The following is a 26,180-nucleotide window of genomic DNA, read 5'->3' as shown; positions in this document are numbered from 1 at the left end:
ATCTTTGCCCAACCTACAAGACTTCACAAAATTATTTTGATCGCTTTGTGATTTGACAGATGTTTTGCTAGCGGTGAGGATAAATGAATTTCACATATTTGATGTTAGTCTCAGGAATTGCCACCATTTAATCATTTATATGACATGACAGTCCAGCATTTCTTGCCTATCTTTAATTAGCCCTTGTTACAGAGTTCTATGTTGTGCATTGACCTATGTGTTGTGTGGTTTTATGTTGAAAAATGACAGTTTGCCTTAGAGAGCCAAGGTGAAGGTGGACTGCTGAGAGAGTGGGAGATGGACTGAGCATGTGCAGAAAATTATCTAAAGATTTCTGGACATGGAAGATAAACCACCACTAGGGGTGCTGTGGAGTGAAAGAAGGCCCAAAAAAATGAGTAATTGTCTGTAAGACAGTTTAGAATGCTGAATGGGAAGCAGTAAGGCAGGCAGAAATGGAGGAGAGAGAGAAAGAATGGAAGCATGAGCTAGAACTAGCTAAATTAAAGCTGACCCTAACGCAAGGAGAGGGAAAAGCCCAAAACCCACATGCTGGTCAGGAGAGGTTTCTGGTCAGTAGGGAAGTTAGGTTAGTTCCTTAGGAAGCAGAAATAGACCAGAATTTTCAGCATTTTGAGAAAGTAGCTGTAATTTTAAAATGGCCACCAGACCAGTGGTTACTCCTGCTACAAAGTGTTCTTAAAAGGAAAGCCCAACAGGTGTATTCATGTCTCATGGTTCAACAAGAAGCTGATTATGAATTTGTAAAGCAGGCTATACTCTGATCTTATGAACTAGTCCCAGAAGCTTATAGACAAAAGTTCAGAAGTTTAAAAAAAAGCAGAAACCCAATCTTTCCTGTATTTTGCTTATAGGAAGGTTATGGGTTTTGATTGGTGGTGTGTCGCATTGAAAGTAGAAAATAATTTTGATTTATTGAGGTAAATCATTTTGATTGAGGAGATTAAAAATTGTGTTCCTGACGATATTCAAATGTACTTGGCAGAGAAAAATATAAAAACTTGGTAAGAATTGGCTAAATTCGAAGAGGAATATGCCTTAACCCACAAGCCTAAGTGGACACCAGGGAAAACCTTTCAAAGGAATGCTGCTGATAATCCAAGTAGAGTAGAAAGAAAATCTAGAAGTAAGGATAAAGGAAGAGAGGAAGAGAAATGGGTGAAGAAAAACATTTCGAGTGTTATTTGCCTCTATTGTAAGAAGGCAGGGCACATAATAATAAATTGTCCTGCACTGAAAAGGAAGAAAGAGAATGGGGTGGTACCAACTGCCTGTGTTCAGAGTGAGAAAGTTAGGGATATTTTTAAACCATTCATGACTGAAGGTTTCATTTCGGTTAAAGAAGGATCCAATCAATTGCCATTTAAAATCCTGCAGGATACTGGAGCATCCCAGTCGCTTGTATTAAGCAATGTTTTGAATTTTGGTGAGGAGACCGATACTGGAGATGTGAATTTAATTAAAGACATTGGTGGTGAAGCAGAGCCTATACCTTTGCATAGAATAGTGATGAAATCAGACTTAGTTAATGGCCCTGTTATGATAGGGATAAGATCAAGTCTGCCAGTGGATGGAGTTTCTCTTTTGTTAGGGAATGATTTAGCAGAGGGTAAAGTCATATCTGTGGAGAAACTCACAAGCAAGCCATTGGTTTATGAGACTGAAAAGGATTTGGAAATCTACCCTGCATGTGCCATTACTCGAGCCATGTCTAGAAAAAAGGTAGAGGTAGAGAAAGTCTGATGATCCTGTAGTGGAGGCAAGTATTGAGGACAAACCTAAGGATTCATCTTTGCTGTTGTCAAGAGAAGAATTAACAGCCAGACAAAAGCATGATCCTGATCTTGCTGAGATAAGAGATAAGATTCTGTCTAACCAGGAAATTGAAACAGTGCCAATAGGTTACTTTGTTCAAGATGGAATATTGATGAGAAAGTGGAGAGTACAAATGATACCTGCCAGTGAAAACTGGGCGGTAGTAAGGCAAGTTGTAATTCCCAAAACTTACAGGAATGAAATATTAAAGTTGGCTCATAGAACACCTTTAGGAGGACATCTTGGAGTGAAGAAGATGGTAGAAAAGATAAGGAAACAGTTTTATTGGCCAAAATTAAGAAAGGATGTTGTGAACTTTTGTAGAACCTGTCACACTTGTCAACTGGTGGGCAAACCTAATCAAGGACCACCAGTGGCACCTTTACAACCCATCCCTGCTTTTGGGGAGCCCTTCTCAAAAGTGATAGTGGATTGTGTTGGCCCATTGCCAAAAACCAAAGCAGGAAATGAATATTTGTTAACATTCATGTGCACAGCTTCAAGGTTTCCAGAGGCTATTCCCCTGAGAAACATTAAACCAAAGACGATTGTGAAGGCTATGCTAAAATTTTTCACACTGTTTGTCCTACCAAGGGAAATTCAATCGGACCAAGGGAGTAATTTTATGTCTGGAATATTTCAACAGGTGGTGTATGAATTGGGAGTCCATCAAATTGTTTCATCTGCCTATCACCCTGAAAGTTAAGGGGCCTTGGAAAAGTTCCATTTAACTGTGAAAAATATACAGTTATTACGAGGAGGGCTTATTGCGTGGAAAATAAAAAGGATTGGGATGAAGGAATCCATTTGTTATTGTTTGCTGTTAGAGAGGCAACTCAGGAGTCTCTTGGCTTTAGTCCATTTGAGTTGGTGTTTGGTCATGAAGTCAGGGGTCCATTACTATTGTTGAAGGAATAGTGGATACATAATGATATACAATCAAATCTGTTGGATTATATTTTCAAATTTAAAAGCAGATTACATCAGGCTTGAGAGAGAGCAAAGAAAGATTTTAAAACTGCTCAGGGAAAAATGAAAATTTGTTATGATCAAAAAGCAAAAATTAGGGACATTAAACCTGGTGACAAAGTATTGGTTTTATTTCCAATGCAGTCAAACCCTTTGAGAGCTCAGTTTTCAGGACCATATAAGGTGAAATCAAAAATTAACCAGATGCCTGATCATCGAAGAGAGACATTACTTATGAAATTTAAAGATATATTCCCAGATGTTCCAAAAAGAACTACTGTGGCTGTCATAGAAACATAGAAGCATAGAAGATAGGAGCAGGAGTAGGTCATTCGGCCCTTTGAGCCTGCTCCGCCATTTAATAAGATCATGAAATATATTCAATGAACCTGCCTCTACTGCTCTCTGTGGCAATGAATTCCACAGATTCACCACCCTCTGGGTAAAGAAATTCTTCCTCATCTCGGTTCTAAATGGTTTGCCTAGTATCCTCGAACCATGGCCCCGGGTTCTGGATTCCCCCACCATTGGAAACATTCCTTCTGCATCCATTCTGTCCAGTCCTGCCAGAATTTTATATGTCTCTATGAGATCCCCTCTCAATCTTCTAAACTCCAGCGAGTACAATCCCAAATTGTGCAATCTTTTCTCATAAGTTATCAGCCTGGTGAATCACCTTTGTACTCCCTCCATTGGAAGAATATCCTTCCTCAGATAAGGCGACCAAAACTGCACACAATAATGTGGAGATAGGTGATGCTAGCCTATTAAGCCTATTAAGCAGCATCCTTACTGAATTAATCAGGAAAAGAGCAGATTGTTGGATCAAGAGGTGGATTATATGCTCAAAAATGACATCATCCAAATATCAAGTTCAAATTGGAGTTCACCCTGTGTTCTGGTGCCTAAGCCAGATGGCTCAATTAGGTTTTGTACAGATTATCGAAAAGTAAACATGGTGACAAAGACTGATGCGTTCCCTATTCCAAGAATAGATGATTGTATAGATAAAGTGGGGAAGGCTAAATTCTTACAAAGATTGATCTCTTAAAAGGATACTGGTGTGTTCCTTTGACAGAGAAAGGCAGGGAGATTTCTGCATTTGTTACACCTTTGGGATTGTATGAGTATAATGTTATGCCTTTCGGGATGAAAAATACACCTGGCACATTTCAGAGAATGATTAATGCAGTAATTCAGGGTTTAGAGCACACAGGAGCCTATATCGATGATTTAGTAATTAGTTCGGATACATAGGAAGAACACATGCTTGAATTAGAGCAGTTATTTCAGAGACTGGTGGAAGCACACCTCACAGTGAATTTGCACAAGAGTGAGTTTGGACATGCCACTGTAATTTATCTGGGTTATGTGGTAGGACAGGGACAGGTGGCACTGGTTGGAGCAAAAGTATTGGCTATTATTGCGTTCCCTATCCCCGGTAATAGGAAAGCTCTTCAGAGATTTCTAGGTAAAATTTTGTAAAAGCTTTGCAGAAATTGCACTCCCATTAACAAAACTACTTGGAAAGAAAGAAAAATGTATTTGGTCAGATGCATGCTAGGAAGCATTTCTGAAGTTAAAGGCCATTTTATGCCATCACCCTGTACTTGTGTCCCCTAACTTTGAAAAGTCATTCTCTTTAGCCATGGACACCAGCGATGAAGCAGTTGGTGCTGTACTGTTACAGAAGACACCAACTTTTTGTACTTCTCGAAAAAGTTTAATGACCATCAATGAAATTATTCAACCATTGAGAAGGAATTATTAGCGCTTGTTTTAGCATTGCAACATTTTGATGTGTATATTTTTACTGCTCAAAAACCATTAATAATATATAGTGATCATAATCCATTAGTTTTTCTGTCTAAAATGAAAAATAAGAACAGATGGTTATTGAACTGGAGCTTAATGTTACAAGAGTATGATTTAATTATTACACACATAAAGGGAATGGATAACATAATAGCAGATTGTTTGTCAAGATTTTAATCTGGGTAGATATAAATCTAATCACATACTTACTGTAAAAAAAATGGAGTGTTTATTTTATTTATGTAATACTTCCATTAATTGTTTAAAATTTGTTCTTGTGGACCAAAATTTGTTTTAGCAGGGGAGGTGTTGCAGAGTTCTGTGTTGTGTATTGGCCTATGTATTGTGTTGAAAAGTGACAGTTTGCCTTAGAGAGCCAAGGTGAAGGTGGACTGCTGAGAGAGTGGGAGACGGACTGATCATGTGCAGAAAATTATATAAAAATTTCTGGACTTGGATAATAAACCACCACTGGGAGTGGCTGAGGAGTGGAAGAAGTGCCATTTTTTCCATTCATAATTTTCTTCTTCAGTGAAGACTGATGCAAAATACTCACTTAGATCCTCTGTCACACATTATAATTTCTCCAGCATCATTTCTCTCTTTTACTCTTCATATATTTAAAAAAACTCTTACTATCTTTTTGTATGTTATTTGCCAATTTCCTTTCATGATTCATCTTTTCATTCCTAATGTCTTTATTTGACTTTGTAAGTTTCCCAGACCTCTGTTTTCCACTAATTTTTACATCCTTGTATCCCCACCTTTTTGCTTTCATTTTTGCCTTAACCTCTCTTGTTACCCACATTTGTGCCATTTTTTCCATTCATCATTTTCTTTTGTGCTATCTTATGTTTTTTATTTTTGACACTATGAACCATACTAACCAAAATGCACACAAACATTTCCCTCTTGAATATACACAGTGTCATTTTCTCCCCTTTCCCCCCTCCCTTCCCTCCCTCCTTCACCGCCCCCTCCCCACCCACTCAACGTTCAACCTATATGATACATTAAACCCATTAAACAATGTCATCACACAATGAAAATAAACAAGAAATTTGTGTCTTCTACTTTTACATACTGGGTCAGTTCATTTCGTCTTCTTCTCCTTCTGTCATTTTAGGCGGTGGAGGTCCACGGTAGGACTTCTCTGTTGTGTTCCATGAACGGTTCCCAAATTTGTTCGAATACTGTGATGTTATTTCTTAAATTATATGTTATTTCATGCAGTTTCATTTGCCAGAAGTCCTGGGATGCATCCAATTTAGTGAAAAACTTTGCACCGGCCATCTCACCTGTAACTTCATCCCTGGTTGGAATCTGATCATGTTCTCTCTTTATATTGGCATTCAAATCTTTTGGGTCATTTCACACATGCAGGTCACAGTTCTTCTTTCTGAAACACACCATTAAATTCACCCATTCTATGGGCTCCTCCGCTTTCTTTGTGACTCCTACTGCCATCATTAGGTTGATCTCCTGCTTGAGCTTTTCTTTTAGTGATGCTGGAATCCACTTTCAGGCATGCGCTACTGGCTGTATGTTCTCTTTTAACTGTATCTTATAGGTGAATGGTCAGTTCACTCATAGGAGTGCTACCGGTACCATGTAACCCAGTACTACCTGCATGTTTGGGTGGTCAGCGACTAAACCAGCTTCCCCCACCCAGCTTGCCTGGTGCGGAGGGTGGCTGGACATGCTGCAGGATGAAAAACAAGACCTGTCAAAGGGCAGAGAAACCCTCTCATAGAGTCAACTGCCTTCTATGCTGTGAAGGGCAACCCTTGCATCAAAGCTTGGTCTGGCCATTCACTGAACTACCCCCAGCTGTCTTGGACCTGTTAGGTCTGCTTTGTTCAGGAATGAGTGAGTCAAACACCAGACTGAGTCGAAATCAAGGTTCTTTGTTCTTTATTGCCGGATTGTAACACTTGCAATTAACAGTGTTAGTTGGAGAAGGCGCATTCTGCCGTTATCAGCAAGTGGTGTTTTTTATATACCTTAGGATACGTACTTAGTAAATTATCATACCATGACATTGTCCAATGAATAAACTGTTGCTGTCCCTCTCTGCTAGCCTCCTGCACATCAATTTGTCATCCCCACTCTTATCTTGAGAGTACAAGGTCACAACTGCATCTTGTTACGGCCCAGCACTGGGTGACTCCCTCTACATTCCCAGCTCATGATGTTTTTACCTAACAGACCTCACCATGCCACTGGCATTCACGCATGCTGTTTCTTTCGGAGAAGTGAGGTATCATCATATCAAACCCTACAAACTGACTGAGAGGAACCATCATGATTCTACTGAATGGATAGCCTGAAGAAGATAGGTGAATGGTAGAACGCCAAACACCTTGAAAATGTCTGTTAAATGATCCAGTATTTCCACTATGCTGTTCCATGTATTGTCTCTGTTAATGTGGTACACCCTCTTGACTAGGCTTAAGTTTTCATATAATTTGTCACCAAGCAGTCTATCTCGGACTACTGTAGACCTGAGGTGGTGCTCTTTATCTTTAACTTTCACCTTGAGTTTGCATGTACCATTCGTGTTAATGTGTTATCCATTGTAGGCTTTGAGTTGAAGAGGATTTGCATGAATGTATGGGTTTATCTTCATTGTCCTGATATCGTGTTCAACTTGAAGGTGGTATTTGTTCCATTTGTATGTTGTGACACAGTCCACTTATCCTGCTCAACGTTGTTCACACTTGGCTTTCAGTGTCTGTTGGTTTATAGTCTTTCTGCACTACCATGCCAATGAAGAATGCATCATTAAGATCAGTTTCTTCTGTAGTATGTATTGGTGTCCACGCTTTTCTGTTTTCCCCCTATGGAAAAACATTGCTTTGCATAACGATTTTGCCTTTTCCATAGGCTGAGCATTGTTTTGGCTCATGTTGAGTGCCACATCCTTTGCACTTGAACGTCTCTCCACCTTTTTTGTGTTTCCTATATCTCATTTTTTGTTTATGTGTGTGGACACACACTGTGCCTATGTTTTAACTGGCTTTTGTGCTCTCACTGAACATTTTTACATGCTGCAGAGCTAATTCACTGGAGTGGCATATCTTCATAGCTTCAGCTAAGGAAAGCTCTGTCTCTTCCAGCAACTTCTCTTTCACTTTCTTATCAATAATCCCGAACATAATTTGATCACGGATCATGGAATCTTGTACTGAACTACAATTGAATGTTCTTGCTTTTAATTTCAAGTCCATTAAAAATAAAGCATCAAAGCTTTCTCTCTGCAGCTGTGTGTGTCCGCAAAACACATATTTCTCAAATGTTTCATTTCTCTTGAGTGAACAGTATTTATCAAACAGCTTGATAACCTTGTCAAATTTGCCATGGTCAGTAGCCTGAGCAAAACCAAATGTGTTAAAAAATCTCTAGTGCTTGAGATCCTGCCACAGTAAGTAGCAGTACAATCTTTCATGCATTAGATTTGGTATTGAGTCCAATAGCTTCAAGTACACAATGAATCTTTGTTTGAACAGCCTCTATTTGTAATCAACATTACTAGTCCAATTTGCAGCATAAGGAGTCTTCACATTTCCTATTTCTCTGCTGCAATTGATTGATTTGCACTCCTGGTACCATGTAATGCTTCTTTTATTGTAATAAAGAAACTTAGGTTCTTTTAAAAGAACTTGACTTTATTAGCTATAGAACTCAACTCATGACTGTGTGGAGACATCCATCTTGAAATCAACCAAAGTTGAAACAAACAATTCTGATGTTTGCACAACGTCCAAATCGCATAAGGTCCTATTTCACAGACCATATTGTGAATGTTAAGCAATGCATGAATCTATTATGATCTTATCATCTCTTATTAATCCTAATTCATTTCTGATGACTAAATCTAAAATGACTTGTTCCATATGGATTTGGTTACAGACTGTTCTAAGAAGTAATCACTAATGTATTTCACAAATTAACAAAAGAATGTTATGTCAAAATGCTAGAAACTCTGTTTAACCCCTTTCATGATTAATCTTGTTACTTTGTGTTCTGTGAATTTAGAAATCCAAAATATCACTGGGGCATGACAACTTCTAATCATCCATGCATCACTAAGCTTTTCATGCCATTTCAGTGCACATGACGACAGGCAATACACAGTTTATTCTTTACAATGGACAATAATCTGAGTGGTTTGCAATGTAGTGCAGTGGGAACTGTTGAATTGACAACTTTGCTGTAGGTCTAGTTCAAGAATCAATGGATTCTTAGAACAGCAAATGTCTTTCCTCAAAGGACTTTAATTAACCAACAAGGCCTTTATAATGATCAAGTTATTTCATAGTATTATTGGCATTAGAGCTTCACTGAAGTTTTTTTTAAATTTCACTCAATTTATATTCTCCGGCCATCAAAGAAGGATTTCAGCATTTGTCACTGGATCATTAATTCAGACCTCTGGATTATTAAACACCCATATTCCTAAATGCATATGTCACACCCAGTTTCCAGATATATATGGAGATGGACGCGCCAACATATATAGTGTATATTTGTATGCGTGTAGTATCTAACCTTCCATTTTGTTCAGCAGCCAGTCTGCCTATTTTTCTAAAACTATTTATTATACAGGTACTTCCTGATTTATGACTGTAATTGGGACCAAAGGATCGGTTGCATCTCGGAATGGACCTAAGTTGGAATTTTGCCCTCACATAAATTAAAAAAAAAGAAAAAATATAAAATTTGCATGGTTTATGTTGTATTTGACAAACTATCAGAATGATACAGGGAATGTAAGCGCAAAAATGTGTGTACTTACCTTGTTAGTCAGCATCCTGTGTCCATAGGATGGTCACTGTAATCTTGACTTGTGAGCACACGCGAGTCTTCAGCTGGCGCATGCGTATTGGAATTCAGATGGCGCATGCGCAAGAGTTAAGGACACAAGTTCAATATCATCAGGGAACTTAACTCTCATACATGCACCAACCGAACTCTAATACATGTGCCAACTGAAGACTCTCGCATATGCCAACCAAAGACTCGCATATGCGCACAGGAATCAAGATTCCCGCGTCAAACCTATGGACACTGGGACACTGACTAACAAGGTAAGGACACACATTTTTGCTCTTACTTGCCCTGTATCCCTGTTATAGTTTGTCAAATACAACATAAAATGTGTAAATTTTATATTTTTCTTTATTTTTTTAAATTCGGTTATATGTACAGATGGACATAAGTCACATAGGTTGCAAGTCGGGGAGTACCTGTACTACATTATAGGGAATTCTTGTAAAACAGAAGCAACATCAACCTCAGGCTGGTTACATTTACATAAAGAAATTGATCCATTTTGTACAGCTGCCTCCCAGCTTCAGCAACCCAGGATTAAACATGACCTCTGGTGGTCTCTGCTCTCATTATTCCTAGGGGGTTTAAACCCAGTGCTCCAGTGTCCTTCCTCCTCCCAATGACATGCTAGTTGTAGGTGACTGTGAATAATTATCTCATGGAGATAAATAACAACTGAACTGAATAATACGGGAGTTGATGGGCATGTGTGAAACCAAAATAAATGAGGTGTGAATGGAACTCATCACTTTGTTCTATAAAGATCCATTGTGATCATGATGGAATAAACAAATCCCTTGAGTGTTTCCTAAGGAAATTCAAGTGTAATTTATGTTTCCATGCAACTTCCACCTTTTTCTTTTTTTTTAAATTTTTTATTTTTCACACCATAAATCACGTTAGCCATGATATACACTTTTTCTTTTTCACACATATACAGTGACTTTTTCTCCCCCCCCCTCCTCCCACGCCACCCCCCCACCCCCCCCTCTCATCCATTTTAGGTATACAATCTAGGTTGCATTAAGCCAGTCATACAATGTTGTCATTCAACAAAAATACACCAGAAATTCTACTGAGTCCATTCTTTTCTTTTCTTCTCCTTCCATCAACTTAGGTAATGTTTGTTCCTGGTAGGTTTTCGCTATTGTATTTAATGTAAGGCTCCCATACTTGTTCGAATATTTCAATATTATTTCTTAAACTATATGTTATTTTTTCTAATGGAATACATTTATTAATTTCTATATACCATTGTTGTATTTTCAAATTATCTTCCAATTTCCAGGTTGACATAATACATTTTTTTGCTACGGCTAGGGCTATCTTAACAAATCTTTTTTGTGCATCTTCCAAGTCAATTCCAAATTCTTTATTTTTTATGTTACTTAGGAGAAAGATCTCTGGATTCTTTGGTATATTGTTTTCTGTTATTTTATTTAATATCTGATTGAGATCATCCCAAAATTTTTCTACTCTCTCACATGTCCAGATTGCATGAATTGTTGTTCCCCTTTCTTTTTTACATCGAAAACATCTATCAGATACTGTTGGGTCCCATTTATTTAACTTTTGCAGTGTAATGTATAGTCTGTGTAACCAATTATATTGTATCATACGCAGCCTCGTATTTATTGTATTTCTCATCGTTCCAGAACATAATTTCTCCCATGTTTCCTTTTTTATCTTTATATTTAAATCTTGTTCCCATTTTTGTTTAGTTTTACCATTTGTTTCCTCATTCTCCTTTTCTTGCAGTTTAATATACATATTTGTTATAAATCTTTTGATTAACATTGTATCTGTAATCACATATTCAAGGTTACTTCCCTCTGGTAATCTCAAATTGCTTCCTAATTTATCTTTCAAGTAGGATCTCAGTTGGTAATATGCCAGCGCTGTATCTCCAGTTATATTGTACTTATCTCTCATTTGTTCAAAGGATAAGAATCTACTTCCTGAAAAACAATTTTTTATTTTTTTAATCCCTTTTTTTTCCCATTTTCTAAAGGAAAGGTTGTCTATTGTAAAAGGGAATAGCTTACTTTGCGTCAATATTAGTTTTGGTAATTGATAATTTGTTTTATTTCTTTCTACATGAATCTTCTTCCATATATTGAGGAGATGGTGTAATACTGGAGAAGTTCTATGTTGTACCAATTTTTCGTCCCATTTATATAATATGTGTTCAGGTATCTTTTCCCCTATTTTATCTAATTCTAATCTCGTCCAGTCTGGTTTTTCCCTTGTTTGATAAAAATCTGATAGGTACCTTAATTGTGCGGCTCTATAATAATTTTTGAAGTTTGGCAATTGTAAGCCTCCTTGTTTATACCATTCTGTTAATTTATCTAGTGCTATCCTCGGTTTCCCCCCCTCCATAAAAATTTCCTTATTATTTTCTTTAACTCTTTGAAGAATTTTTCTGTCAGTTGTATTGGCAATGCCTGAAATAAGTATAGTATCCTTGGAAAAATGTTCATTTTAATACAGTTTATCCTTCCTATCAGTGTTAGTGGTAGCTCTTTCCAATGCTCTAAATTGTCCTGTAATTTTTTCATTAGTGGATTGTAATTGAGTTTATATAATTGGCCTAGATTTTTGTTTATTTGTACACCTAGGTATCTTATTGCCTGCATTTGCCATCTGAATGGGGATTCCTTCTTAAATTTTGAGAAATCCGCGTTATTCATAGGCATTGCTTCACTTTTATTTATGTTTATCTTGTATCCCGACACTTCTCCATATTCCTTCAATTTCTTATATAATTCTTTTATTGATAGTTCTGGTTCTGTTAAGTACACTATAACATCATCCGCAAATAGACTGATTTTATATTCCCTGTCTTTTATTTTTATTCCTTTTATATTATTATCTATTCTTATCAATTCTGCTAGTGGTTCTATAGCTAGCGCAAACAATAATGGTGATAGTGGGCATCCCTGCCGCGTTGACCTGCTTAAGTTAAATTGCTTTGATACATGTCCATTTACTGTCACTTTCGCTAACGGTCCCTTATATAATGCTTTAATCCAATTGATATACTTCTCCGGTAAACTGAATTTTTGTAATACTTTGAACAAATAATTCCATTCTACTCTGTCAAAGGCCTTCTCTGCGTCTAAAGCAACTGCTACTGCAGGTGCTTTATTTCCTTCTACTGCATGAATTAAGTTAATAAATTTACAAATATTGTCTGTTGTGCGTCTTTTTTTGATAAATCCAGTTTGGTCTAAATTTACCATTTTCGGTACCTGTTCTGCTAATCTGTTTGCTAATAGTTTAGCTATTATCTTATAATCTGTGTTTAGCAAAGATATTGGTCTATATGACGCTGGTGAGAGTGGATCTTTCCCTTGTTTTAGTATCACTGTAATTATTGCTGTTTTACATGAATCTGGTAAGTTTTGTGTCTCATCAATCTGGTTGATTACATCCAGGAGGGGCGGTATTAATAGGTCTTTAAATGTTTTGTAGGATTCTATTGGGAGTCCATCCTCTCCTGGTGTCTTATTATTTGGTAATTTTTTTATTATCTCTTGTATTTCTACTGTTCCAAATGGTTCTGTTAATTTATTTTGTTCCTCTATTTGTAGTTTTGGTAGTTCAATTTTAGTCAAAAATTCATCTATTTTCCCTTCTTTCCCTTCGTTTTCAGTTCGGTATAATTGTTCATAGAATTCTCTGAAGTTTTCCTTAATTTCTTTTGGATTATATGTAATTTGTTTGTCTTTTTTCCTTGTTGCCAATACCATTTTCTTAGTTTGCTCTGTCTTAAGCTGCCATGCTAAGATTTTGTGTGTTTTTTCACCTAGTTCATAATATTTCTGTTTTGTCTTCATTATATTCTTCTCCACCTTATATGTTTGTAATGTTTCATATTTTATTTTTTTATCCGCCAATTCTCTTCTTTTGGTTGTATCTTCCTTTATTGCTAATTTTTTTTCTATGTTTACTATTTCCCTTTCCAACTGCTCTGTTTCCTGATTATAGTCCTTCTTCATCTTGGTTACATAACTTATTATTTGCCCTCTAATGAATGCTTTCATTGCGTCCCATAGTATAAACTTATCTTCCACTGATTCTGTATTTACTTCAAAATACATTTTTAATTGTTTTTCAATAAATTCTCTAAAATCCTGTCTTTTAAGTAGCATGGGGTTTAATCTCCATCTATACATTCTTGGAGGGATGTCCTCTAGCTTTACTGTCAGTATTAAGGGTGAATGGTCCGATAGCATTCTCGCTTTATATTCTGTTTTTCTTACTCTATCCTGCATACTAGCTGATAACAAAAATAGGTCTATTCTTGAGTATGTTTTATGTCTAGTCGAGTAGTATGAGTATTCCTTTTCTTTTGGGTTTTGTTTCCTCCATATGTCCACAAGTTTCATTTCTTGCATTGATTTAATTATAAATTTGGTTACTTTGTTCTTCCTGTTAATTTTTTTCCCCGTTTTATCCATATTTGGATCCAAATTCAGATTGAAATCCCCTCCTATTAGTATGTTCCCTTGCGTATTAGCTACCTTCAAAAAGATATCTTGCATAAACTTTTGATCTTCTTCGTTAGGTGAATATATATTAAGTAGATTCCAAAGCTCCGAATATATCTGACATTTTATCATAACATATCTCCCTGCTGGATCTATTATTTTCTCTTCTATTTTAAATGGCACATTTTTGCTAATTAATATAGCCACTCCTCTTGCTTTTGAATTATACGATGCTGCTGTTACATGTCCTACCCAATCTCTCTTTAATTTCTTGTGCTCCAATTCAGTTAAGTGTGTTTCTTGGACAAATGCTATATCAATTTTTTCCTTTTTCAGTAAATTTAGTAGTTTCTTCCTTTTAATTTGGTTATGTATTCCATTAATATTTATAGTCATATAGTTCAGCGTAGCCATTTTATATTTTGTTTATCTTCTCTTTCCGTTTTTCCATCATTACCTTTCCTCCTTTTCCATCTCTGTTTTCTTATTTTCAACTCTTTACAAGACAACATTCCTACAACATCCAACATTTTCCTTATTCTCCTATTTCTATCTTCTTTATCCCCAATCTCCCCTTCCCCTCCTGACTTGTCCTTTATCCCTTGTCGGACAACCACATCTCCCCTCTCCATTTGGATTTGCGAATCCACTCGCAAGCGTCAACTGATTTTGCAGTGACCGCTCTTTTCCCCCACCCAGCCCCCCCAGATAAGATTTCACTTTTCATATGTCACAAAGGTCACTCTTTTAATTCCCTCCTTATTCTCTCTATTCCATTACCTTCCCTTATTAATTCTTGTCTATACTATCTACATTTTCCTCTAATTATAGATACTTTCACGTATGCACATTGTCTCTATTCACTCTTATACCTCTTTACCCGCATACATATCAGTCGTGGTCATTTTTACCCTCATTACCCGTCTTCATCCCTCAGTCTATTTTTGTCTTTACCCACATACATATCAATCGTGATCATTTTTACTCTCATTACCCGTCTTCATCCCTCAGTCTATTTTTGTAATTGTTCTGCAAATTTTCGTGCTTCTTCTGGATCCGAGAACAGTCTGTTTTGTTGTCCTGGAATAAATATTTTCAATACCGCAGGATGCTTCAGTATAAATTTATACCCTTTCTTCCATAAAATCGCCTTTGCTGTATTGAACTCTTTTCTCTTCTTTAGGAGTACAAAACTTATATCTGGATAAATGAAGATTTTTTGCCCTTTATACTCCAGTGGTTTGTTGCCCTCTCTTACTTTTTCCATTGTCTTCTCCAGTACCTTTTCTCTTGTAGTATATCTTAGGAATTTTACTACAATAGATCTTGGTTTTTGTTGTGGTTGTGGTCTAGAGGCCAATGCTCTATGTGCCCTTTCTATTTCCATTTCTTGCTGTAGTTCTGGACATCCTAGGGTCTTAGGAATCCACTCTTTTATAAACTCCCTCATATTCTTGCCTTCTTCATCTTCCTTAAGGCCCACTATCTTTATGTTATTTCTTCTGTTATAATTTTCCATTATATCTATTATTTGAGCTAGTAGTTCTTGTGTCTCTTTAGTTTTTTTATTAGATTCCTCCAATTTCTTTTTTAAGTCTTCTACCTCCATTTCTGCTGCTACTGCCCGTTCTTCCATCTTGTCCATTTTTTTCCCCATTTCTGTTAAGGTCATATCTATTTTATTCACTTTCTCTTCTGTGTTGTTTATTCTTCTTCTTAAATCATTGAATTCCTGTGTTTGCCATTCTTTAAATGACTCCATGTATCCTCTAACAAGAGAAAGTATATCCTTTACCTTGCCTTTCCCTTCATCTATTTCACTGTACTCTTCCTCTTCTTCTTCCTCTGGGTTGGCCATCTGTTGTTTCTTTGTTGCCCTTTCCTTCCCTTCTTTCTTGTTTCTATTGTCTTCTGTGGTCTCTTCTTGCTGCAGGTGTTCTGCAGCTGTCGTTGCCGGCTGTGGAGATCGACTCCCCAGCTGGTCCCCCCTCCCGTCGGTGTGTTTTTTTTCATGCGCATCGCGCATGCGCGACTCCTCGCGCATGCGCGGTTGCGCACTTTTACTTGGCTCTGTGAGCCATTGTTGTAGTTCTTTTTCTACCGACCTGAGGTAGCGGGCTCCTCTCTCCACGGCGGGCCTCTTCGGACAGGTAAGGCCTTCACCTTTTTCCTCCGTTGTCTTCTCTTCCTCTCTTCTTACCGTTGATTTTGATTTTTCTTCTTTTGTCTCCATCTTCTTTCCACCTTTATACTCACTTTTCTTTAACTTTTATTTCTGTGCTTTTGTATTTTCTCTTGTTTTTCCCGACTTTTCTGGAGAGGGCTGGAGTTCTCCGTCTGGCCACTACTCCATCACGTGACTCCTCCCAACTTCCACCTTTTTCAAGTCAAGTCTATTGTCACCTGATTGCACAAGTAAAACCCAAAGATACAATGTTCTACCATCCTCAGTGCAAAACACGTAGTCACAAAATCAGATATAACACACATACAGACAAACAATACATGTGCAGAACAAGTATTCATATATACAAATAAATAAATATTGTTTTGTGAACAATATTCAGATGGTTAATGCAAGCAGTTCCGTTGGTTGTTCAGAATTCTCATTGCCCATAGTAAGCTGTTCCTCAGCTTGGTGGTACTGGCTCTGATACTCCTGTAACCCTTCCCCAATGGGAGCAGCTGAAAGATGCAGTGTGCAGCGTGGAAGGTGTCCTTAATAATTTTATGCTCCCTCCAGGCAACAATCCTGGTAGATCATGTTGATGGGGGTGGGGTGGGGGGTGGGGTGGGGAGAGAGAGAGAGAGAGAGAGAGAGAGAGAGAGAGAGAGAGAGAGAGATAGAGAGAGAGAGAGAGAGAGGAGGGAGACTTCAGTGATCCTCTCTGCTGCTCTTATGTTCCTGTGATGCAGCCAGCCAGGATGCTCTCAATAGAGCTCTTGTAGAAGGTTAACATAATGGTGGACAGTTGTCTTGCCCACTTCAGTCTTCTCAGTAAGTACAATCACTGCTGCGCCTTCCTGACAAATGAGGAGATGTTGAGTGTCCACAATGGGTCATAGTTAAGTGTACTCCAAGGAACCTGATGCTCTTCACTACAGAATTATTAATATTTAGTGGAGGTTGGTCATTCCTTGTCTTCCTGAAGTCCAGGATCATCTTGTCTGTCTTGATGGCAATGTTCATAGGTTTGGAGATGCTATTGAGATTGTCTATTCAGGTAACAGTAATGCATTTTGTAAATGGAAAATACAAGAGCAGTGTAACCAGGATTTTTTTTTAAAGTGATGCTTAGGGTGGTGAATGAGGTATCAGTGAAGCTTCCTGGAAGTTGTTGGAGTTTGAACAATATTCCATTGAACTCTTGTGCAGTGCAGATGATGGAATTGCCTTTGGGATTCAGTATGTGAGTTATTCACTCCAGAAAGCCAAGGTACAGACCTATTGTGTAGCCATCAAACTGTAGAACACTGCAGCACAGAAACAGGCATTTTGGCCCATCTTGTACATACTGATGTATTATTCTGCCTAGTCCTATTGACCACCCAGAACGTAGTGCTTCATACCTAGCGATAATTCTCTTAGTTGACAAAATGCAACCTGTATCCACCTCTATTTATATTATTTATTTTTGCATCTGCTCAATGGTGATCCCTAGATATTAATGGGTGGGTACTTAAGAATGGTAATATCATTGAATGTTATGGATAGGTGATGACTTTTTCTTGTTGGAGATGGTTATTATATTGTATTTCCTATATTGTCAAAGTAAGAAAGAGGCTGTTTTGTCCATTGACTTTTTGCCAGGTGTCTGTCCATTCTCATCAAAATGTTTATGTGATAATTTCCTTCAAATTAATTATCTCTCATTAACCCAGCCTTACCAACAACTCCCCCCCCCCACCCATATACCTTCTGCCAGCTGCATACACCAAGTGGCTATTTGCAGTGGTCAATTAACCTGTCAGAGTATCTTTGAGAGGTGCGAGGAAACTGGAGTGCCTCTGAGGGGCATCCATGTAGTCAAAGGGAGAACATGCAAATTTGACACAGCATAAACATAGAGCAACGAGTTAGGGTCACTTATATCGCTCAGTGGCCCCCATAGCTCTTGGCATTCCACCATACATGAGTTGAAATGACCATCGATTATGGCTTCCTTTGGTCTGATCTAAGAAACAGGGACAAGTGATAAGGTCCAGCAGATGGCATCAGAAAGGAACCATCTCTGCGTGTAATACCTTGAAGAAGGCCTCAGGCCTGAATTGTTGGTTATATCTCTTTACCCCTTATTGACACTGTGTGACCTGCTGAGTTTCTCCACCATTTCTGTGCTTTTTTCCCCTACAATTACAGCATCTGCAGACGTTTGTGTTTCACTCCATCTGCCTTTTCCAGTCCCAGATATGTGAGAAAACTCTGGGTACATTCAATAAATCCAATAATATTAAAAATAATTGGAATAGAAGATTTCAAAGCTGAGAAAATCAGCAGAGGAAATGAGGCCTGCAGTTCCCATCTCAGATAAATGTTCCACAATATGGAGTTAACCAAATAAATAAATAAAATTCAAGATAAATATCTGCATTAAATAGTCATTAAAAATTGACAGAAGTATTTTAACCTGCGATAGTCAGCTGTTTCAGCAATCAGTAAAATGTGCTGTGTTTTAACTCTGTCCACTCTGGCTATGTTCACTATAGCAAAATACTATGGAAATAGTAAATCTTCCACTCGTGGGAACACATTCATCTTAATACAGTTTACTCTTCCTATTAAAGTTAACGGTAATTCTTTCCAATTCTCTAGATCCTCCTGTATTTTTTTAATTAAAATTTAATTTGCATAAATGTTTTAGGTTGTTATCTATTTTGATACCAAGGTAATGCATTTCACCTGTGATTGTCATTTGAAAAGGGTATTTTTAAAAAATTCTGAATAATCAATTTTGTTCATTGGCATCACTTCACTTTTACTGGTGTCCCGCTGGCAGGACGTTTTGCCCGAAGCACTCCATGCCATCTGATTGCTCCTGTGCACAGCAACTAACACCACCCTGCATGAATGCTTGTTTGCTTTCCCTAGGAGATCGGCGAATGGTCCCTCCATTCCTCCTTGGCAGGCAACCCCAGGGCCAGTCCTACTACGGAGACACGTGATAGGCCTTAAGACAGATCCACTGGTGGAAGCGGTGCACCTCATTCACGCCAACCCCCAATACATGTTCATGAGGTACCCTGATGGCCACGAGGACACTGTGCCAATCCCAGACCTGGCGAGGGCTGGAAACCCTGAGACCAGAATGCAGATCTGATCGCACTGCACAGGAGCACAGTTCTAGAGCCTGAACCGCCTGTCTTTCCATCAGACCTCCAGGAGCAGACCCCCAGTGTGGCAGCGGACCACTCACTCCCTTGGGAGTCCCCCTCCAGCACCCCATCCACAGCAGTTCCCATCCCAGATTCTCCCACGGCACCCCCCACCCCCCGCCTCCAGATGAGCAGCATTCGAACACTCAGGCCGAAGGAAGTTGCCCATGTGACTAAACCTCTAGTCTGAAGGAGCCCTCTTCCCCCACCCTGTGTTTTTTTTTCTCTTCTCATGGTTGTTACCGGTGGTTTCTATTTTAAAAAGAGGAGGTGAATGTAATAATATGGTTCTATGTATAGGCTGGCCCACCCTCCTGATGAATCCTCTCCGCGACTCCTCCCTGGACTCCTCCCATGTGACCCAGGCCATAAAGATTGAATCCCCTCTTCCTCTCCTCATTTTCCCTAACCTTAACCCGGGCCAGCAATCTCTAGTGTAATAAAGCCTATCGTTCCCCTCGGTCTTTGTTTGTGTATTATTTGGGCAACTGGTAGTGCCCAACAATTAACAAATTAATAACTCATTGGGATGAATATGTTAAAAGTGATATAGATGTTACAGGGCACAAAATCCATTCTGATTCCCCAGTTAAGGTTCATAGAGCAGAAAAAGGCAGAAATCTTATAAAATGTTCATTAAAGCTGGCCAATTGCCACAAATGAAGCAAAATGTATAGAAATATGACAAATAAAATACTCTAACTTATGTCACATATGCATCATAAACTTTATCTGCATGTTTAACTTAGCGGTTAGTGCAACACCTTTATAATGTTAGTGATCAGGATCAGATTGGAGTTCGAATCCCATGCTGACTGTAAGGACTTTGTACATTATCCCTATGTCTGTGTGGGTTTTCTTCCGGGGCTCTGGTTTCATCCCACTTTTCAAAAACGTACAGAGAGTGTTGGTTAATGGGATTTAAACTAGGTGGAACAGACTCATGGGCTGAAATGGCCTGCTACTGTGCTGTATGTCTAAATTTAAAAAAAACTGTGTTCACAGTTTCATTCTAACCTATCCATTAAGTTTAATTATTACTTAGTGTTTACCTTTTGTATGGCTCAGCCAGAAATCTCAGAACATAGAACAATTCTGTATACAAGTACTGGCTGCAGTGAAGAGTGCTACCACCAGAAGGAGTCGGAAATTAGTTTGTGGCATTTTGTGTAGATTTAAGATGGATGCCCCCATAAGGTCTTGACTGAGTAAGTTCTGCTTTAGTTAATAAATATAGTTGTTTAAAAAGAACCCAGTTCTTTTATGTAATAAAAGAAACATCACATGATACCAGGAATGGAAGAAACAGCATCAGGAGTGTACAGTGTGCACAGGTGTGGAAGATACAGTACCAAGGAGTGAAAAAAACCGACCCACAGTGTGAAGAATGATTATTAGTAAATAACAGCAGGTACATGAAAAATGTAAAGGCTCCTGACGCTGTAAATATTGACTACGAGTGGAGGCTGTTTAAACAAAGATTTATGCGGAACCTGCAAGCTATTGGAATTAATAATGAACAGAATACACCACACAGCGAGTCCTCAAGTACTAGAGCTTTTCAACACATTTGATTTTGCTGAGGCAGAAGACCAGAGCAAATTCAACAAGGTTATCAAGATGCTTGATGAATACTGTTCACCAAAGAAAAAAAATGAAACCTTCAAGAGGTGTGTGTTTCACTCACACACGCAGCTGCAGGGAGAGAGCTTTGATACTTTTGTAACAGACTTTAAACTAAAAGCAAGAACATGCAATTTTGGATCGCTGCAAGATTCAATAATCAGTGATCAAATTGTGTTTGGGATTATTGATAAAAAGATGAGAGAGAGGTTACTGCTAGAGACAAAGATTTCCTTAGCTGGAGCTGTGAAGATATGCCACGCCAGTGAATTAGCTCTTCAGCACATGAAAAAGTTTAGTGAGAGTGCAAAAGCCAGTGAAAACAAAGGCATAGTTGTAGCCACAGTGTCTGGACACACCCACAAACAAAATATGAAATATAAGAAACAACAAAAAGATGGCGAGACATTCATTTGTAAATGATATGGCCCGTGACATGCACCAAAACAATGCCCAGCCTATGGAAAAGTTTGTTACAATTGTAAAGGACAGAATCACTATGCAAAGTAATGTTTTTACAAAAGGAAACTAAACAGAAGTGAAACTGTACAAAGAATAATCTGCCCTCAGTAATACACTTTTTGTTGGCATGGTAGTGCAGAAAGATAATAAAACAACAGACACTGAAGTGCCAGACATCAACAGAGCAGAGCAGGACAAGTGGAATGCGTCTTTGAATATAAATAGAACAAATATTCCTTTCAAACTGGATGCAGGGCAAAAGTCAATTTGATCTGTGGCAATGAGGGTTAAGCTATACATCCATCCAAATCCTGTACAGCTCAAAGCCTACAATGGACAAAGTATTGACATGAAAGGTACATGTAAAGTTAAGGTGAAAGTTAAAGATAAACAGCACCATCTCATGTTTGCAGTAGTACCAGATGGCCATGAATCACTGCTTGGTGACAAAGCATGTGAAACTTAAACCTAATCAAAAGGTTATGCCACATTAATAGTAGCCTCTTTGAAACTGCAGCACCTGGATTGCCCTCCTGGGGAAAGCTGTTTGAACACGTTTCAAATTGCAGGGAAATCTACCCATTAAATCGCCAACCCGGCGATTTAATGGGTATCCCATCCCCACAATGATGCATCACCTACTCACCGGAAGTACCGCCAGATGTTTGGGTGCTGGCTGCCCAGAGATGCATGCACACAAATGTTGACGTCACCCAAATAAGCTGGCTGGCCATTTTAATTTTCAAATTGCCTATGGACGTGACTTAGGTAAGTTTAAATAGGTTCCCTGACTACCTTTGAGGTTGGCCAGGGACCCGGTTAGATTCCAATGGGGTTGACCAGGTCTAACTGCTGCATAACTGGGGCACTAATTGCCCGGTTAACCTCATTTTACATAGCAGTTTGAAAGGGCCTAGTGACAATGCACAGACCAGTGTAGAGGAAATATTGGATCAATTTCCCGACAGCTTCAAAGGGTTTGGAGTTTTACCATTCACCTATAAGATACAGTTAAAGGAGGACACCCAGCCAGTAGAGCATGCTCTGAGGCAGGTTCCAGCACCACTAAAATATAAGCTCAAGCAGGAACTCGACCAAATAATGACACTAGGGGTCATAAAGAAAGTGGAGGAGCCCACAGAATGGGTGAATTCAATGGTGTATTTCAAAAAGAAGAACAATGACCTATGTGTGTGCATGTACCCAAAATTCCTGAATGCCAATATAAATAGAAAACATTATCAGATTCTGACCATTGATGATATTACAAGTGAGAAGGTCAGTGCAAAGTTATTCATTTAGTTGGATGCATCCCAGAGCTTCTGGCAAATAAAAGTGCATAATGAAAGCACAAAATACTGTACATTTAATACACCATTTGGCCAATACTCCTGATTAAGCATGCCTTTTAGAATTTCTTCAGATCAGAAGCATTCTACAGGACAAAGGAGCACATCGTAGAAGGCATAAATTGGGTACGTGTGTACAAAGATGACATGATCCTATGGGGATCAACTCAAGAACAACACAATGAGAGGCTTATCAAAGTGCTACAATGCATCCAGACGTATAGATTAAAGTTAAACAGAGAAAAATGTCAGTTTGGTGTGAGGGTAATCATCTTTCTGGGAGATAAACTGTCAGAGCCAGGTGTGGAGCCAGATAAAAGCAAGGTGAAAACAATTTTAGAGATGCCAAGACCCACTGACAAAATAGTCATGTTGATTAATTTTCATAGGTAAATTCATACCAAACCTGTCTTCCAAAACAATGTACCTACAGAAATTGTTTCAGGACAAACGTGAATCCAAGTGGACGGACAACCAAGAGGATGAATGGGGATGACAGAAGACCATTCTAACTATAGAACAGCACCTTTAATGTTCTTTGACACATCCAGAAGGACAAAAATATCTATGGATGCTTCAAAAGATGGAATAGGTGCTATACTACTTCAGGCTGTGGGAGAAGATTGGAGGCCAGTAGAATACGTGTTAAGGATAATGACAATATCTGAATGTTCATATCCAGAGATCGAGAAAGAATGTCCAGGTCTGGTCTATTGACTCGAGAAATTCCACAGTTATGTGTGTGGTCTACCAATGTTCATGGCAGAGAAAGACCATAGCTATTAATAGACATAATCAAGAAAAATGTCAGTGAAATGTCAACAAGAATCCAAAGATTGATGATGAAGCTACAATATTATGACTTTTAATTGATGTATACACAGCAGGGAAACATAGTGTGCTGGCAGATGTGTTATCTAGGGCAATGAAGCAGAGTGAAGCACACAATGAGAGTTCCACAGACAGATGTGACTCTCCATGTAAACTTGATCACAGAATCTCTTCCCATATCTGACATGAAATCAAAGTAGATTGCAGCTGAAACAGAAAAGGACACAGTTCTACAGAAAGTCATCAAGAATCTGAATGAAGGATGGCCTAGGAGTGAATGTCAGCCATACTACAACATCAGAGCAGAGCTGAGTGTTGTCAATGGCTTCTACTCAGACAGAGCAGAATTATCATTCCTCAATCACAGTGACGAGATGCTGAAAAGGGTGCATGATGGAAAAATGCAAGAATAATTCCCAGAACTTCTGTTTATTGGACAGGGATAAATGCTGACATTGACAGGATGGTTTCCAGCTGTGAGACCTGTTTCAAACATCGCACAAAGCAGAAAAAGAAGCCCATGATAATGATTGATGTACCAGCAGAACCATGGCAGAATGTTGGGACTGATCTGTTCCACATAGATGAAAACAAATACTTGCTGGTTATTGATTATTTATCGAACTATCCAGAGATTGCATTACTTTCTAACATGTCTCCTGCTTGTGTGAGCAAATATATGAAATTAATCTTTGCAAGATATGGAATTCCTCAAATTGTCTACAGTGACAATGGACCATGCTACTGCTGTAGAAAATTCCAGAACTTTGCAGAAGCATATTATTTTCGACATGTGACTTCAAGTCCTCGGCATCCACAGTCAAACGGAATACCAGAGAAAGGACTTCACATAGTTAAACAGTTGCTCAAGAAAGCACTAGACAGTGGCTCAGATCCATTTCTAGCTCTATTGAGTTATAGAGCTTCACCACTTGAACATGGCATGTCACCCACTGAGCTTCTGATGGGATGTAGAATATGGACCACATTTCCCTACTGTACAGACCCAAACAAGAACTGAGATTCAAAGATGTTGAATGGAAAATACTGAGGAGGAATCCAAAAAGCCTGCTGAAAATGCAAAAGACACTGCAGGAACAAACAAATGCAGAGGATTCAGCCTGCTCAGAAACAGAGAAAATCCCACCAGTCCTGGACAGTAGTGGACCAGCAGAGCTGACACAAGCACTTGCTTTAAGAAGATCCACACGAGTTTTTGAAGCACCTGATAGACTGAATCTCTAAAAGAAAAACAACTGGACACTTAAATGTTTGTGCTGCTGATGTTCATGTTACATTTGTGTAAAACTTTAAATTGAAAAAAAAAACTGTATTAATGTGTCATGTAAGATTAAACATCTCAAGGAAAGGGGATGTAATGATAAAGTTCTACCACCAGGAGGAGTCAGAAATGAGTGTGTGGCATCTTAGGTAGATTCAGGATGGATGCCTCCATGAGGCCTAGTCTGAAGAGCTGTGCTTTAGTTTATAAATAGTTGTTTAAAAATAACCCTTGTTTATTTATTGTTATAAAGAAACTTGCTTTTTAGTTTTCCTGATCCCTTTTCTTTTACAATCAGAAAAATTACACATCAGCCATTTGATAGATTTGATAGATACCATCACCATCCTAGGAATGTTTAATGACCAACTATTGGCACAATAAAGATATTTCGGTGGAGGAAAACTTTTTAACAAACATTTTGAAATAATTATTTTTTTAATGTTTATATTTCCAAAAGAATACTGAATCAGCCATTTTGAAGCCAGCCTGTTATCTATCCAATGCCCTGTAATTTTGGTGACAATGCCACATACCAGATTAAAGCTTGCATTTGTACAAATAATTGCTTTAGGATTTGTTTTCATTTGACAGCCAGTGTGAAAAATTCAGCACCGTTTTTGAGTTCACCGCAGTATATTGGGATAAGAGTTTGGTTAATTTTAATTGTTCTTGTTGAAGGCATCACTATGGGGCTGATGAGGGATGAAAACAGCTGGTGGTTTGTGAAACAAAGAGAAACAAAATTAGCATTAAGTGGCAGTAAATTACAAAATTCATTATGTTTGCTAATTCAGTGCAATTTCATTTACTTTGAGTAAATGTATTGGGAAGATTTGTACCAAATGCCAAGCTGCATCTCATTTTGAAGTGAACTTTCTCAGAAATCAAGAAATCACAAGAAAGAGAGTACATAACATCCTAGCCAATAGCTGTCACATCTGTGCAAAAGCAGATTAAACACAGATTGGGTTCCTAAGTGATCACCAGTTTTATCAATGAACTTACTTCTTGAGACAAAAAATTCCCTATCATGAATCTATTACAATGCTTAAGTGCATTTTTCAGCTCAGTCAAGCACAATATATAATACATGATGAAGTAAAGCAAAACTTTGTAGTCATTTATGCCAGGGGATTAAATAATGTGTGGTTATGTGTTATCAATCTCCTGCATATATAGGACCCAAAAATCCATACAGATTCTTGTAAGGCCTACAAAGGAGTGGAGAAATTGTAGAAGCTGTGCTTCAGAGCTGAGCAAATTAAGCAGCTTGGTCAAGTAAACAAAGTAAACTGACGTCACTCCCAC

At 38.3% G+C, this 26,180-nt stretch overlaps 1 long non-coding RNA gene across 1 annotated transcript in view; it reads left to right on the top strand.

Moving 5' to 3' along the window:
- The first annotated feature begins 475 nt into the window (after window positions 1–475).
- Window positions 476–26,180, top strand: part of LOC138757081 (uncharacterized) — a 70,273-nt gene continuing 44,568 nt past the window's right edge. Inside the window, exon 1 of the long non-coding RNA XR_011353329.1 lies at window positions 476–589. This is a non-coding gene — a long non-coding RNA (uncharacterized lncRNA). The remainder of the gene's footprint in view (window positions 590–26,180) is intronic.

This window comes from Narcine bancroftii, chromosome 1 (assembly GCF_036971445.1).
Source record: "Narcine bancroftii isolate sNarBan1 chromosome 1, sNarBan1.hap1, whole genome shotgun sequence".
In the NCBI taxonomy this organism is placed as follows: domain Eukaryota; kingdom Metazoa; phylum Chordata; class Chondrichthyes; order Torpediniformes; family Narcinidae; genus Narcine; species Narcine bancroftii.
This window is presented reverse-complemented; position numbering and strand designations above follow the sequence as displayed.